This window comes from Astyanax mexicanus, chromosome 25, assembly GCF_023375975.1.
Source record: "Astyanax mexicanus isolate ESR-SI-001 chromosome 25, AstMex3_surface, whole genome shotgun sequence".
NCBI classification, from domain to species: Eukaryota; Metazoa; Chordata; class Actinopteri; order Characiformes; family Acestrorhamphidae; genus Astyanax; species Astyanax mexicanus.
This window is the reverse complement of record NC_064432.1, coordinates 13,085,968-13,104,674: the sequence shown is the minus strand read 5'-3', so window position 1 is coordinate 13,104,674 and position 18,707 is coordinate 13,085,968.

Below are 18,707 nucleotides of genomic sequence, written 5' to 3'. Positions count from 1 at the left end.
CTCTTTTGTCTCTTTTCCTAATTTAAACATCCAGTGAGCTTACACGAATACCCACTCTTCTGACTGGTCTCACAGACATCAGTGTTGACCTGCTCAGTGCTGCTACAGCCAGCTGAAAAGATCCAAAGAATTTATCCTTTGAGAGAAGAAGCCACAACCAACCAGGTAAAGGAGGGTACCAAATGAATAGGAATGCTTAAAAATCCCTTATTAAAAAAGCTGCACATACCTGCACAGAAGACACACTGGCCTTTTGCTTTGAGGCACTTGCCATGAAAATACCCACTGCAGGCACTGCATTTAACCTTGTACATAAGAGATAAGAGACAGCAATGAAAAGAAAAAATGTAAAATTAAATGAGTAATATTTATATGACAAAAATTAAATATGGACATTAACAAACAGGAATCTTTCACCACAACTGAAATAATTTCTTTTGTGATCTAAGGAATGCATACAAACTGAGCAAATCAATAATCTTATTAGTCATTGCTATGTTCTCAAACTTATAACACACACGTGTGCCACATTAATTTACCATCATGGTGAAAACTCCACATGACACGAAATCCAGCTGTGTTGAATGTGGTAAGGTTTTGACTGTCCATGGACCAAGAATATCTCTCCTCTTTGCAAACAGTCTATTAAAAGACAAGAACAGAATATAAAATGTCACAGTGAAAGTGAAATCATATAAAAGACAGGAAATATTAATGAAAGGTTTTGCCTACTCCCAGGTGTCTCTGATGGTTTCACATTTCTCCTTTGACTCTCCAAAGGAATTACAATACACAATCTCTTTACTTTCCAAGTTGCAATGCTAAAACAAAGACAAGTATAGAGCAAGTCACAATTTCAAGATTTCAATTAGCATCAAATATTCAAAAGTTATATATAAAATATTATATAGATAATGAGTAAGAACTGAACCGATTAATAGGGTAATCTAAATTTGAAAAAATGCACTTTAACTGCTTGATCCATCTGGTCCTCGCTTTAAACCTTCACACTCATTGTGACACCACAATTACCTCAAATACTCAACCTAACTGCAAGCAAACACTTAAATAATGATTTGCAAAACCGATTTACTTACAACAAAGGTCCAGTGATCTCCCTAGGTAATTATACCTTCATGAAGTATGTACTTCTTGCCCTTTGCACCCATCAAGGATCCTTGACATGCTATGGGTTGTTATGGCAAGAAGATCCAAATCACCCTATGAATGTTGCAGAGGCCATTTTTTCTTTATATGCAAGAATGTTAGGTAAAAAAATAACACTGCAAAATATGAAATAGCACATTACCTTGCTCTTAAGGTGGAAAAGGGCATCCATGATCTAAAAGCAAATTGTTGTTTATTCAACAGTTTTGACAAATAAGTGTACAGAAGTCAGTATACACAAATATCAGAGGAATTCACTCATACATTGGAAACAAATAGAAAGTAGGGGTAATAATAGTAATATACAGTACAGGCCAAATGTTTGGACACACCTTCTCATTCAATGCGTTCTTTATTTTTATGACTATTTACATTGTAGATTCTCAAGGCATCAAAACTATGAATGAACCCATATGAAGTTTTATGTACTTAACAAAAAATGACCTGATCTCCACAGTCACCAGACCTGAACCCAATCCAGATGGTTTGGGGTGAGCTAGAGCACAGAGCGAAGGAAAAGGGGCAACAAGTGCTAAACACCTCTGGGAACTCCTTCAAGACTATTGGAAAACCATTTCAGGTGACCACCTCTTGAAGCTCATTGAGAGAATTATGCCAAGAGAGTGCAAAGCAGTAATCAGAGCAAAGGGGGGCTATTTAAAAGAAACTAAAATCTAAAACATGTTTTCAGTTATTTCCCCTTTTTGTGAAGTACAAAATTCCTCGTTCATTCAATTCCATGTTCATTCACAGTTTTGATGCGTTCAGTAAGAATCTACAATGTAAATAGTCATGAAAATAAAGAAAACGAATTGAAAAAGAGAAGGTGTATCCAAACTTTTGGCCTGTACTGTATAATATGTCAATTTAACTTGGTGAGGGTCAAAATGATCCACATTCCGAATATATATTAAAACATTTGTAAGTGAGTTAATGGCAGAGTTTAAAACAGAAACATCCTCATTCACAGACCAAGAAAAAGGTCAACAGTCACCATCAGCTGGACACAGTGCTACTTACAGTTTTTGGACTTCTCAAGGTCTAGAAGTGAAACATGATCAAGAAAAACTGTTATCCAAAGTCCAAACACCACTGCCCATACTGACCACACTACAAACTACCACTTGTGTATAATGAAAAGGTGAATACAGTGGCTCGTTGGTGCTCCAACTTGTCCTGAAAAGAATGGAATAGGAAAGGTTGGTGATAGATGGACATAGTGAAATGAAAAGTAGAAAATCATGTGACGAATTTATCGATTTGTCTTTTCCAATAATTTTGCATTACCAGATATGTGATAATGGCATGAAAAAATAGCACTTTTTATTCGAACATGCTCTAAGAAATACATCATTAAAATTAAAAGCCAGACATTACATTGTCAGAAATAAAAATACAGAAAATAAAGAATAAAAATATTGCAATATACAAATGCAGTTGTAATGGCAAAGAATTTATGAGTGGAAAGACCTGTGCTAAGGTCCAATGTTGGTGTGTTTCAGGCTATACATACATTCTGTTTGGACCATACAATGACCGAAAGATGTCTACAGTTAGTGGGAACAGCCCCACATGTCCCAAAAGAATATGGCCAGGGACATCACCCTTCTTCATTAGTTTCTCAAGGTCTGTATAAATAAAAAAAAAACAAATTAATATATTATATAATTGATACTCACAAATCATCAATGTGTATCCAGTTTTAAGACATACCTCGGTACATTACAGGAAGTAGGACAATATTCCTGTGGGAATTTAAAACAGAACTACTATAATGTAGAGGAGCTTACAGTAAGCTGCTCTAAAAACAGAATATAAACAAAACCACCACAAGCTGCTTTAGAAGCATAATGTAGAGGATCTGTACAGTAAGCTGCTCTAAAAACAAAATATAACCAAAACCACCACAATCTGCGTTAGGAGCATAATGTAGAGGAGCTGTACTGTAAGCTGCTCTAAGAACAGAATATAAACATAACCACCACAAGCTGCTTTAGGAGCAGAATGTAGAGGAGCAGTACTGTAAGCTGCTCTAAGAACAGAATATAAACAAAAACCACCACAAGCTGCGTTAGGAGCTGTAAGCTACAGAAAAGGGCAACATGTTAAAAGGATATGGATTAAATTGTGCAATCTAACGCTAGCTAGCTAGCCCAGTAGTTAAAATGCAGGTGTCTTAAGAGCTGAGGCTCAGAAACCAGCGTTTCAGGCATTTGCTTCTAGTCTCTTACTATAAGAAGGCAAGTTAGATTAGCATGTTAGCAGGTAGTGGTTAATTTCAAGGTAAAGTTAAGCAGACAGTCAGCTATCAACCGTGCTTGCTAGCTCAATGAAATAACTTCTCAACTGCTATGCTTTCTCCTGTTTAAAATACCCAAAAACAAAACATGTCTACTTGCTATTACGCCTGAACTTACCTCTTTATTTCAAGGATTCTCCTTGTACTGATATTGTGTGTAGGACATGTAGAGTCATGTGATTATAGGAGTGGAAACCTGGGTAGTGGGCAGAATCTGGGGAGTGAGGGAGAAGCTAGGAGCACTGTTTTGCGAAATGCTCAGTGTGCAAGCACGCTAATAAAAGCTCCATTGAAACTCCTGTGCCAAGTTGAGGACATGGTGTCAGAACACTAAAAGAACCAGCGACTTCCAGCTACTTCAGGCACAAGAATGTCCAAGTTTTCACCCCCGGACCCGTTTGACTTTACCCAGCCGTCGTCATGGCCGTTGTGGAGGCAAAGGTTTTCCCGGTTTAGAGTGGCGTCGAAGCTGGACAAAGAGAGCGGCTTGGTGCAGGTGAACTCACTACTTTACACCATGGGCGCCGAGGCAGAACCAGTGTTTAATTCATTTGTGTTAGGGGAAGACGAGGCACAGAGTTATAACACAGTGGTCGCCAAGTTTGATGAGCATTTTGTGCCTAAGCGCAACGTCATTCACGAACGCGCATGTTTTCACAGACGAGTTCAGAACAGCGGAGAACCATTCAAATCATTCGTGCACAGCCTCTATGAGCTGGCTGAATACTGTGAATTTGACGCTGCAAAAGACGAACATATCAGGGACAGGATAGTGATTGGATTAACTGACGGTGAAGTATCACAGAAACTCCAGCTGGAGCCGGATTTAACATTGGAAAAACTATGGCCCGCCAGTCTGAGCAAATTAAAAAGCAGCAGGCAAACTTGAGGGCAGAGAAGAGAGTGGATGAGGTGAGGTCCAAACCAACGTGGCGTGGAGACACAAAAGTAAGCTCATGTCACAGCAAGCAAGGGAGATACAAGATAGAAAGACAGAACTGCACAAGATGTGGCCGGACACACAGTGCTCGGGAGCAGTGTCCAGCACGAAACAAGATGTGTAGAAAATGTAATAACATGGGACATTGTGAGAAGGTGTGCAAAACAAAGACGGTGAAGGAGATTACATCTCATACAGAGCAAGAGGAATTCTTCTTAGGCTTGGTGAGTGAAAAAAAACAATGCTGACAACATGTGGAATATACACATCTCATTGAATGGCACCACAACAGAGTTTAAAATAGACACTGGTGCAGACATTACAGTGATGTTGCTTAGCACCTCCTTTAAAATACCACACCGCCCCTCACTGGTGAATGCAGGTACTACCATCCACAGCCCAGGGGGCCAGCTGAAATGCTTAGGGAAATTCATTGCTAAATGTGCCTACAAGGGGAACAGATACAAGTGTTGGATGTATGTTATTGATGGCTCTTGTACCAGTAATCTCCTAAGCAGAACAGCTGCTTGTGAAATGGGTCTAGTCAAGAGAGTGAATGAAATCACTGCAAATGTTTTCCAAGGTGTTGGGCTGCTAAGTTGTAGACCCGTGAAAATTGAACTAAAAGAAGATGCTGTTCCATACTCCCTTGCAACGCCACGCTGTGTTCCATTTCCCATCCTAAGGTGGAGGAAGAACTTAAAAGGATGCAGTCACTAGGCATTATAGAAGAGGTTAGAGAGCCTACTGACTGGTGTGCCCCAACGGTGCCCGTGATCAAGAAGAACGGCAAAGTTCGACTTGAAAAAGCTCAACAAAGCAGTGAAGCGTGAAAGATTCATTCTGCCTACCCTGGAGGACATTTCACCGAAACTCTTAGGGGCAAAAGTCTTTTCAACATTAGATGCATCTAGTGGCTTTTGGCAGATACCACTCCACCTCAGCTCAATGCTGCTAACAACTTTCATCACTCCCATCGGAAGATTCTGTTTCAGACGCATTCCCTTTGGAATCACTTCTGCTCCAGAAATCTTCCAGCGAGAGATAAGCACACTACTGAAAGACCATCAGGGTGTAGTAGTAGTGATGGATGATATTTTAGTCTTCGGAAAAGACCAGGAAATCCATGACCGGAACCTAAATGCAGTGCTCCAGACAGTGGAAAAATCTGGGCTAAAGCTCAATAAAGACAAGTGCAACTTCAGTAAGCCTGAGATACGGTACTTTGGCCACATAATCAGCAAAGAGGGAATTCAAACAGACATGGACAGTCAAAGCAATAACAGAAATGTCAACATCACTGAGCTACGGCAGATGTTAGGGATGGTGAACTACCTAGGAAAATTCCTTCCAGGTCTCTCAACTGTACTTCACCCAGTTACTGAACTGCTGAAAAAGCACACACCCTGGCTTTGGACGGGACTACAGCAGCAAGCATTTGAGAGGGTGAAGTCGATGCTCACCACAGCGCCAGTGTTGTCTTTCTATGACATAAAAAGCCTACTGTTGTCAGCGCTGATGCAAGCAGCTATGGTCTCGGGGCCACACTGCTACAAGGAGACCCAGGTGAGCTCAGACCAATTGCATTCTGTTCACGCACACTTACTGAAACAGAGAAAAGATATTCCTAGATCGAGAAAGAATGCCTGGCAGGGGTGTGGGCCTGTGAGCAGTTCTCGCACTATATGAGGGGCATGGATAGCTTCCTGCTACAAACCGACCACAAACCACTTGTACCTTTGATAAATTCCTACGACCTGGATCAGGTACCACCGATATGTCAGCGACTGTTGAAGAGATTAATGGCATTTAATGTGGTAGCCGTTCACGTGCCAGGTAAACAACTTGTCATTGCAGACACTTTGTCAAGAAATCCTGTAGATGGAAAAGAAAAAAATCTGACAGCGAACAAGAAGTCACTGCACATGTGTCAGCAATCACCAACTCTAAACCTGTATCCGAACAGAGGATGGAAAGCATTAGAAATGCAACCATGGTGGACACAGTGCTGCAGAAGGCACTTGCATACATCAGATGTGGTTGGCTAGATAAAATGGCTAAACTATCTTATTCTCTCCAACCATACTTTGCATCAAGAGCACACCTCTCAGAACTTGATGGTATCATCCTGTATCAAGACAGCCTAGTGATTCCAGCATCTCAACAAGAGGAGGTGCTGCAGCGAATCCATGAAGGTCATCAGGGACTGACCAAATACAGAGAAAGAGCCAGGATGTCGGTATGGTGGCCTGGAATCAGCAAAAGACATTGCACAGAAAGTAAAATCCTGTGAATTCTGTGTAGAGAATAAATCATCCTACAGGAGGGAGCCACTGCTTACAACAACTCTTCCCAGTAGTCCCTGGCAGAAGATTGCTGCAGACCTGTGCGAACATGGAGGCAAGAAATACCTCATTGTAGTGGACTATTATTCTAGGTTCTTGGAGATAGCTCAGGTGTCCTGCATCAATAGCCAACATGTCATCGCCAGCTTTAAGAGCATGTTTGCAAGGTGGGGTATCCCCCTCGAGTTGGTGAGTGACAACAGAACACAGTTTGTCTCTGCTGAATTCAAAGCATTCCAGGAAAAGCATGGGTTCGCACATACAACGTCCAGTCCCTGATATCCACAATCGAATGGTGCAGCCGCGAGGGCGGTGCGAACTGCCAAACACATCTTGAAACAGTCAGTTCCACATCTAGCTCTGATGTAGGGTTGTCACGATACCAAAATTTTGACTTCGATACCGATACCAACTGTAGTATCACGATTCTCGATACCAAAACGATACTTGGAAGAAAAAAAAACAATAAAAATATCTGAACATAAAATGATTTTTTTTGACTGAACTGGATTGAACACTGAACAATCGGTGCAAACGTTTTTATTCTAAAATGAAACATTTGAACAAAAAACAAGTTTCGTTATTATAACCTTAACTATAACATAATTATCTAAACACTTCCTAAAAACTAAAACTAAAACCAGAACTAATGGTAGCCTGACTATGTGAACCTGACGGGCGGGCAGAAGTTAAGTTCTGAATAAGGAAAATAAAGAGACAGAAGAACATTACAATGTTATGTTCATTTTAACACTCACTGCTCCGTTTTATTAATCAACCGTTTATCGTTTTTAATAAGCCCATGTTCAGTGTAACGATCAAGCAGGCTACGTGCCTGACCACAGATTTGCGATGGAAACGCGAAAATGTGAACATCTTGAGTTCATGTTTCACAGCCAACGGGATAATGGAGAAATAGAGAAAACCACGGGTCCAAAACAAAACTCCTGCACACTCCTCTCCGTGTTAACGTGATTTACTAGCAGTCGCTGGTAAATCTTAGTAAAGCTACAGACAGAGTGTATCTTGACTAACTCCACTAACCTGTCGACTTCTCAGCTCTTTGTAGAGATCAGGGTGCTTGTCTGCTAAATGAATGAGCGAAATATGATCAGAATTATGTTAAATAACACTGTAACATAGAAGCATAGAACTAGTATTTAATTAAAATGATTTTTAAGAACAGCTAAACACAGTGCTGCAGGTCAAATGCGGAGGCGTTCACGTGCGAGAGAGAGAGAGACAGAGAGAAAGAGACACAGCGAGAGTGAGAGTGAGAGAGATTTGCGTGTTCTGATGTGAGCTACTCACAGGTAAAGGTTCTCTTTTATCTCCTCGTGCTCATATTCTAGTCCCACACATAATTCTGCAGCTCCCTCAGTGTTTTCTGTCGTATTTTGCGGCTAGCGCGAGCGCTTACAACTAACACCGCGGACCGCGAGGTGCCGCCGCGCTTGTGCCGAATCCGCTACTGAATCCGACTCCCGCTTCGCGGACAGAATCGGCACAACACCCCCCACTGTACAACTGCGGGAGTGAAAACAGCGCTAATAAATAAAGTAGTTTAGTTTCACTTTCAGTTTTCGTTATTTTATTTAAAAATAAAAATATAAATAAAAAACAGATGCCTACATCTCAGACTATTTTCCCACACTTCACTCCTCGCGCCCGTTTTGTCCACAAGTCGCGGACGAGAGACATCTGTTATTTTAGCCGTCGCCATTCTACACTCGCTGCTGCTCTGCTGGCTTGCGCGTGAATCGATTCATTTGTTCAGAACACTAAGTTTATCTGAATCCTGCCACACCGACTGCTGCGGTGTGAATCAGTTTTCTTATGAACTGAATCAAATCGCGCCTACTAATTTGACTCATTTGAAGCTAGTGACTGGGCTATATACAGTATCGAAAGCATCGAACGCTAAAGAACCAAATCGTTTGTGATGACGTAGTATCGAAAAAGAATCGAACCTTCGGTACACCGTGCAACTCTACTCTGATGTGTTATCGGGCTACCCCAATCAGTGCTACGGTTGCAAGCCCAGCCCAGCTTATGATGGGTCGTCAGATTCGCACATCAGTTCCAATGCTGAAAAAGAATCTAATGCTTACCCCCATCGATGATGCTGAAGTAAGGTGGAGAGATCAGAAAGCTAAGAGGGCTTACCAGTTCTTTTACAACAGGCGGCATTCAGCTCATCCACTTCCAGAACTTAACCCAGGACAAAGAGTAAAGGTTAAGCTGGACACAGAAAAGAGCTGGAAAACAGCTAAGTAAGTCTCATGAACCAAGATCATATGTTTTTCAGACAGAAGACAACACTATAACCAGACGGAATCGAAGACATCTTCAGCCAGTCCCAGAGTCGCATGAAGCTGTTCATCTACAACCACCTAGTGGACGTGAGGAAGTGGTTGCTGAGCCATGTAAACAGTCCGATTCCCAGATGCCATCTCCACATCAGACTCCTACTCTGGACACCCCAAGTCTGACTTTAAAACCAGCTTCGTCCCAGTCTGTGACATCCAGAGGCAGAGAAATAAGATTACCTGCTCGTTACAGAGACTTATGATGCTGAAATGTTAGCTGTAGGAACAGCAGCTGTTTTGGGCAGAATAATCCCTATGCTGCTGTGGACAAAGGCCAGTCTACCCCAATGTCATAGTTATAGGAGTTATAATTCTAGTGCTATTTAGCATGTTTAGTTGCAGTTATACAGTTATGAGAAAATATAGTTGTTATATGTTGTTCAGGTAAGAAAAAAAAATGGAGAAAGTGATTGATTTATTTAAAAAAAAGGGGGGGGGGGGAGATGTACTGATATTGTGTGTAGGACATGTAGAGTCATGTGATTATAGGAGTGGAAACTGGAAACCTTTCCGCCTCGCTGCTCCGTAGCGATTGCCGTTTGGCGCAAATTAAAAATTACTGATAGCCACACCCCCAGCGTTCCGATTGGCTGTCTCTTCTTCTTCTTCTTCTGTGGTTGTTTTATGGCAGCTTGGAATCTTAGTGCATTACCGCCATCTACTGGACTGAGGTGTGATCACATTGAGGTATAAAAAAAATAAAAAATAAAAAACAATAATAATAATAATAAAAATAATAATTAAAGTCTTCTTGCAATTTGTGTTTCTTTTATAAATTCTATGACAGCTTAACTGTAGCCTGTGTACCACCAAAACTCAATAAGTTTTTCAATGTAACTGAGTTCTTTGTTACCCTATTAAAACGTTCTCTCTCTTTAGAGTAATGCATGTAAGAAGTACGAGATTTATGGTTTCTAATTCATTACAGTATGAACACATTCCAGTCTCATGTTTTATAATGTGAAGTCCACTATTGAGTCCTGTATGTCCTAACCTTAGCCTGCTGAACCAGGTTTCCTCCTGCAGTGATAGTGACCTGTTTTTCCTGACTGTTACCTCTTTTTGTATGTTATATAAATGCCTGCCTTTCTCCTCCTTATCCCATTTATCCTGCCAGATTTTATTAACCCCGTATTTGATGATTGCTTTTAACTCTGATTTGCTCAGGGGAACCTGTATCTCCACTCGCTCTGATTTCAGTGCTTCTTTTGCTTACTCATCTGCCTTCTCATTTCCCTCTATACCTGTGTGCGCAGGAACCCAGGTGAACTGCAATCTTATTCTTTGTTGACTTATTTGATAAATCATCGTGTGCACGTCATCTAAAAGATCCTGTGTGCATGTAGATTTTCTGGTCTGTATGCTCGAGTCTTAACAGATTACTATACTACATGGCTTTGCTTCTTCTATCCACTCTAGCGTTAGGATGATGGCCATCATCTCTGCAGAAAAGATAGAGAGGTGGTCTGAGGTTCTTTTTTGTATTATAACATTATTTTTGGGAATGTATACAGCTACACCTGTTTTACCCGCTGACTCTTTGGATGCATCTGTGTGTATTTGTATTGCTGCATCATACATAATGTCTAGATATTGTTGAACATTTTGATAATTTCTCGTCTTGATTACATTTTTAACCTCTAAATTGACTACAGGATAGCAGAAAAGCCAAGGTGGAATTGTGCTAAGGTTAACGGCCTTGTTGCAAGGAATAACACTAATTCCCATGTCATCTGCCGTTTTATTGCTAGTCCATCCAAAACTTCCACTCACAATACTCCCATACTCCCAGAAATCCTCCAACACTGGTTTTGTAGGGTGAGTACCTCCATGCCCTCGTAGGTTTACCCAATATGCTAGGGAGAGCTTTAGCCTCCTAAGACTTAAAAGCATCTCCCCTACTTCCACTTGTAATGAAGGGATCGGGGAAGTACGAAAAGCTCCGCAACACAGCCGGAGAGCTTTGGCCTGCACCCTCCATAGTTGTTCTTCCACAACGCAATCCACTCTGGTAGGGAGTGATCAACCCTCTACTTTCCAATTTGTACACCAATCTTTTAGTTATCATCCTCTCCATAACTTTACATAGGTTAGATGTTAGTGCCATAGGCCTGTAGCTCTTGACATCTGTTTTATCTTTTCCAGGTTTTCCTACAGGGACAATTACTGAATGTTTCCATCCAGTGGGCAGCTGTCCTCGCTCCCAATTTTTATTAAATAACACCAGAATCACATTTTTAGCTACATCAGATAATTCCTCAATCATTTCATAACAAATCCCATCTTTCCCTGGTGAGATATTTTTAATTCCCACCAAAGCTCTTTTAAGCTCAAACAGCGTAAAATTTGCTTCTAAGGAGCTCTCACCCACATCCTTCTTGCCCAACAAATCTTTATTTTCTCCAACAATCCTTATTCTTTCAGATTACTCTTCTCTGGAGAGGTTCTGTGAGCTGTATATCTTAACAAAAGTTTTTGCAAGCATCTCAGCTTTTTGTCTGTTTGTTATTGCTTCCGTGTCATTGCTTCTTAATATTGGTAGGGAAAAATCCCTTCTCATGCCCCCCATTTTCCTTATCATTCCCCATATGTTGTTAATCCGTATTTCTGTCCAAATATTACCACAAAAATCTCTCCAGTATATTCTTTTGGCTTCTTTAATAATTATTTTGGCTCTAGCCTGTGCTCCTTTATACTTTATTAAATTATTAAAATAGTGATTTGATTTAACAACTTTGAGAGCTTTATTTCTGTTTTTTACAGCTTCTCTGCACTCATCAGACCACCAATGGTACCATTTTCTTCTTCCTAGCCCCAGATGTTTTACCTATTGTTTCTTCTGCTGACTCATGTATAATACTTTTAATCATACTATTTAACTCCTCAACATCATCACTTAGCTTTGGAATGAATTCAATTAATTTGCTGCTTGCTTTAAAATTATACAGCCCCCAATTTTCCACCTTGGACTCAGGTTTTCTTTTAGCTTAAAGTATGATTTCTTATGGTAGTCCAGATTGGATAATGATCACTGGCAATTGTATAATCACTACTCACTTCCCATGTACAGGAACCTGCTAGTTGTCGTGACACTAATGTAAGAATAATTGCTGATTCTGCACCGCGCGCATCATACCAAGTGCCTCTTCCATCATTTAGACACACAAACAATTTATCATCCAGAAAGTCCTCAATTATGTACCCATTACTATCTGTTTTAGTGCTTCCCCACAGGGTGTTTCGAGCATTAAAATCTCCACATACTGTAACTTTGTTCTCCTCACCACATACATTTTCCAACACTTCCCTAGTTATTTTTTGAAAAACTATTCTGATTTTAGAATTGTTTATCCACATTTCAGTTATAACCACTTCACACTCTTCATTACTGCTAATAGCTCTATAGTTAATACCATGCTGTATAAAGGTGACAACTCCACCACCGATAGCAGTGGTTCTATCCTTATGCACAGCTGTATAACCATATACAGTAAAGTCAAGTGAGGGTTTTAGACAGGTTTCCTGTAAGCAAATAATATTCGGTTTGCTTGAATGCTCCTTAATGTACTGTTTTAATTCTTGCCCATTCGCAATTAAACTTCCACTGTAAAATGGTTAGCATCGTTGAGCTCCCCCTTCACCTGTTGGCTGTAATTCTGACATCCCTGTCAACGTTGCATTTATATTCTCAATTGACAACTCTTCTATTTCCAAGTATTTTTCCGCTGCTTTTGCAATGATCTTAGTTCTCTCAGTTCGGCTACAATTTTGAGCAGAGCAGTTAATGATTTCCACCATAAAAGCTATGAACTTTCTCTTTTCTACTTTGAGGGTATCCTTGGTTACATTACAGCATTTGTGCATGTTTTGTGCTGGAGGTGACGCCACAGTTGTTGGTCTATTGTTGTGTTTGTTAGATTTCACCTTTCTAATTGCCTCAGCGTAAGTAATCTTTTCTTTCATCTTCACATTCTGTATTTGAACCGCTCTCTTATCTGAAGTACGATCGTTTCCCGAAACCATCGTACTTTGTTGGTACCACAGAAGTCTGAACTATGTTGGTTTGAACCACCGTGGTCTTAACTAAGGTGTTTCCAGACGTGTTCGGCCAGACTTTCCCAGCAGAAAACGTGCAAAACTCACAATCTTTAAAATATTATGCCAAAAATATGTTACTAATGTATCATTTAGGCTATTTATATTGTAATTATCACCAGAACATAACGGACAACAATACTATTAATAAAATAACAATGAACTGCAAGTAAAATGTAGACAATAATTGCTATATATTCATTATTATTTGTAACAGACAGTGTTACTTAAAAAAAACATACACATATTTGCTATTGCAATATTTTTTTTTAAATAAAATAATCACCATTCTGAAGAAGTCTTATTAAAATGAGACATGAGAAATGTGTTACTCAGTGGTTCAGCAGAGCGCCTACGACGTGCAGCGCGCGGTGTTCTGTCGAATTGTGCATAAAAAACATAAGGTTTATAATCACCTCTAATAACCCTAAACTGTCTCCTGATATTTTGATTCAGGCTTTCCAAATATTCTACCGAAAGCATGTTTAAATATGGGGCTTTTTCTAGCAATTTTATATTTAAAAATTAAATATGCACTAGGGTAGTACGGTTTGACAGGGTAGCAAAACTCGACAGAACACCGGATGGAAGCCTAGTTCGAATCCCAGTCGTGGTTTTATTCTCTTAATGTTTTATTTTTCATAATGGCAATCAATGTTATTATTTTTTACATATATATTAATGTAGCCTACATATTTCTACTTATTTCCTGTAATATATTATTTAACAAATACTAATTGATAACATTTGTATAGGTCTAGAAACACACGTTGTATTGGCTAAATGATACATTTTCTTTATTCACACTCTGTCTGGCCCTGTTACCTCCAGAGGATAATTAGGTAATTCAAAACACCTGTTTATTACATATCTCTATTTATTTTAAGACACTTTTTACTTATTAAAAGACACCTTCTTGCCTACTGTATGGATATATTTGTTTCACTGGGTACAAACAATGCAAATATACACTCAAAGGTCCTTAGGGTACAGGTGTTTACGTTAAAGCCATTTTAGAGTATTACCCCAGTGACAGTTTAATAGCCTTATTCACAGAGTGCATATAGCACAGTGGGTTTAAAAAAATAATTATTAACTAATTCATAAATGTGCACAGCACAAGTTATCTTTACTCAAGAGATGCCTGCTTGAATAATTGACATACATCTTTCCAAGACTGTAAAATACATTTTAGCTAAAGAGCACTTCAGTGCACTCTTTTCACTACACTGAATTCATGTTTGCCAAATAAAGCTAAATGTTAAAGACATACATTAAAAAACGGACTGAATTTTATTATTTTACCTGGGCGCACATGGGTAAAAGTGAAGTGGCTCAATTAATGTAATTAACACAAACATTAAAAAAAATAGGTACACTTGACATCTTAAATCCTCGTGCAGCAATATTAATGTGATTTATCAGCTTTCTGATTCCTACCGTCCATCGTCTGCACTAATCACCAGGAACTAAGCTCCTAACGACAGGAACTAAGGAACTAAGCACTAAGCAGGGAACTGGGGAAACGAGGAAGAAACAAGAAACTAGAAAACTAAACAAGAAATAAACACGGAGCAAGAACTAGGGCTATGAAACACAGAGAAAAACAGAGAGACAAAACAACAGGGGAAGGTGCAAAGACCGACGGAGACAAAGTGGCAGAGGAGGGCTATTTAAAGAAACAGGAAACACACTATAATTGGAAACACCTGGGGAAGGGGCGGAGCTACAAATGAGACAAGTGGTGGAAAGGTACTGAGACGGGAGACACAGGGGAGCATAGGTCACGTGGGGAAGACACACAGAGACACGAGACGAGACCAGGATGTGACAGAAGCCTCCCCCTAAACGCGCAGCTCCCGAGGCGCGTAAAAACGAACCCCAGGGGCTGGTGGCGGGGAGAGGCCGGGAACAACAGGAGACGAGACCAGGGACTGAAACGGAAACAGGACAGAGGACAGAGACTGGACGAGAGACTGGACAGGGCTAGGAGACTGAACAGGGAACTGGACGGTGGACGGAGACTGGACAGGAGACGGAGACAGAACAGGAGACTGGACGGGGAACTGGACAGGAGACGGAGACTGGCCGGGGAACTGGACAGGAGACGGAGACTGGACGGGAAACTGGACAGGAGACTGAGACCGGACGGGACTAGACATGGGAACAGGGACGAGGACATTAACAGGGACAGAAACTAACACTGTAACTGGGACGGGAACAGAGACAGAGACAGACACGAGTACAGAGACATAGACAGAGACAGGGACCAGAAACACGGGTGGGTACCCAGGACTGGCAAATGTCTGAGGGGAAGTCCAAGGAGCCAGCCTGGGCACAGTACTGGGGACAAAGTCCGGGGACCTCGGTGCCTGCCTGGGTACATGGGACCTGGGATGAAACAAAGTTCCGGGAGCAGGTGCTGGTGGCGCGGCGACTCTGGCAGCGGGAGCTGGTGCTGGCGGCGCGGCGACTCTGGCAGCTGGCACTGGCACGGAGACTTGGGCAGCTGGCACTGGCACGGATACTTGGGCAGCTGGCACTGGCACGGAGACTTGGGCAGCTGGCTCTGGCACGGAGACTTGGGCAGCTGGCACTGGCACGGAGACTTGGGCAGCTGGCACTGGCACGGAGACTTGGGCAGCTGGCGCTGGTACGGAGACTGGAACTGCTGGAGCAGACTTGAAGGCTTGAACAGCTGGAGCAGACACGGAGGCTTGAACAGCTGGAGCAGAGAAGGAGGCTTGAACAGCTGCAGCAGAGACGGAGGCTTGAACAGCTGCAGCAGAGACGGAGGCTTGAGCAGCTTCTGCAGACACGGAGGCTTGAGCAGCTTCTGCAGACACGGAGGCTTGAGCAGCTTCTGCAGACACGGAGGCTTGAGCAGCTTCAGCAGACACGGAGGCTTGAGCAGCTTCAGCAGACACGGAGGCTTGAGCAGCTTCTGCAGACACGGAGGCTTGAGCAGCTTCTGCAGACACGGAGGCTTTGAGCAGCTTCTGCAGACATGGTAGGAGTCCGGGGGCGTGGCTCAGCAGCTGAGAGATTTTCGAGATACCCCTCGCTGCAGAACCACAAGTCCAGGGGGTGGGGCTGGATCTGATCCAAGGGGTGGAGCCCCATATCTTCTTCTCATTGGTTTTAAGTCATCGCATTTCAATTCGTCGTTAAACTTAACACGTGTCGCTTACGTTTCCCGACCAGGAATTATTTTATCTTATCAAATAAATCCTGGAACCCAACCTTAAGACTTTTACCGTTTATAGATCAAAATGTTATTTGCTACGTAGCACATTTAAATCACACAATACAGATTTAAAAGAAGGAACATGTCTGTGATTACAAACATAATAAAATGCTGTACATTTCCTATATAAATATTAACTATTTCATTTTTTATCTTTAATAAAAAGGGCCTAAAGACAAAATAAAAAATAAATAATTAAAATAAAGGATGCCAATGAGTGTCTTATCTACCAGCTACCATGTTCATTTATTATTACAGATATTAATACACAATCAAAACGAGTGAGTAAAACCGGATGCGGAAGAGTCCGATCTGCTTCAGACCAATGAAAACACGACGTAGGAAGAGTTGGATCCGATCCAGCCCCACCCCCTGGACTTGTGGTTCTGCAGCGAGGGGTACTTGAGATTTTCGGAGCTGGGCGCGTAGAGATCCAGCGCTGCTGCTGTGAGGCCTGAAGCCGCAGGTGAAACAAAAACCCGGACTGGATCTGCAGCCTCGCCGGTAAAGTCCACAGCAAGCAGCGCGGGGAAAATTCTCTAAAATAGTCCCAGAGAGAGGCTGGATCGCAGCGGCAGAATCCAGCTCTGCAGCCGCCATGAAAGCCAGCTCCTCAGCCTGAGGTGCTGGCGCTGCAGCTGTGGGGCTCAAAGCTGCGGTTGCCGCAAAAACCCGGACTGGATTAGTAATCCTGGAGAGCGGCTCGGCCACCGCAGCAGTCCCAGAGCGTGGCGTCTCAGCCGCGGGCTTCACGGAGTGTGCCGTCTCGGCCGCGAGAGTCACGGGGTGCGGCTTTGCAGCCGCGAGAGTCACATAGCGCGGCGTCTTGGCTGCGGGCTTCACGGAGTGCGGTGTCTCGGCCGCGGGCTTCCCGGACTGCGGCATCCCGGCCGCGAGCTTCACGGAGTGCGTACCTTAGCGCCCCCCCAAGAAAATCCTCCCCGGAAAAGGTCTCCTCATCCGGCTGGCGGAACCCCTTAAAACGCCTACCCGAGGCCTGCGGCGTCCTTGAGGCCTCGAGGTGTCCTGCGCCGGGGTCCTGCAAGGAGCACGGCGAATCGCCATCCTGGAGCCAGTCCACGCAGAACCTGCTGTGTCCATGTTTGGGTCGGTCTTTCTGTCAGGAATACCCAGGCAGGGTGACGAGGAAAGCAGACACAAGTGCAGGTAGGGTGAAATCAATAAATAATAATTTAATAAATAAATAACAAGTAACAAAGAAACAAGAAACAAGTAAACACTTAAATACGGAACAGGGAGATATATACAAGGAACAAGGGAGTGAACCAAATAAATGAAACTAGATAAACAAATAACCAATAACCAAAACAAACCAGTAAGACTAGAGAACATAAACTAAGCAAAAAAAGAAGTACTAATGATAAACAAACAGGGAGTAAATAAACAAAGAAACAAACGAGGTAAGAACACAAAGAAACTAGAAACTACCAAGAATAACCAAGAAGATAAACAAAACTAAACAGGGCAGGGATATATATTTACAAGGGAAAACAAACAAGCTAATACTAGACAGGGAAAAACTAGGCTAGACAATAATAAATAAACTAGGCAGGGAACTGGGGAAACGAGGAAGAGACAAAACAACAGGGGAAGGTGCAAAGACCGACGGAGACAAAGTGGCAGAGGAGGGCTATTTAAAGAAACAGGAAACACACTATAATTGGAAACACCTGGGGAAGGGGCGGAGCTACAAATGAGACAAGTGGTGGAAAGGTACTGAGACGGGAGACACCGGGGAGCATAGGTCACGTGGGGAAGACACACAGAGACACGAGACGAGACCAGGATGTGACATGCTGCCACATGTTTGTTTTTTAAAATTCGTGCATTTCTGAAAAGGCATCTCTATAATTTTTCTATGTAATGCTAAATATTGGAGAACCATAACTTTTTGTATTTTAACTAGAACTTTCACAATTTCATGTTCATATGTTTTTAATGAATCTAAGATTTTTACATTGATAATACTTTTTTCACCCGACACATTTTGTGTTATATTAAGAACAGCAGCAACCCAGTGTACAGAGCCTAAATTAATTGGAACAACTACAGTATTATATCTCCACCAGTTTCTTTCAGGATTTGGGGCATCTGGCAGAATATCAATTTTCTCACAATATAAACTGCAAAGCTGTTGACTTGCAAATGTAGATGGACACATCAGCACTTTTTGATCTGTTGCTTTGTCTTTTAAAAGGGCAAGGTAAGCATCTATAATACAATT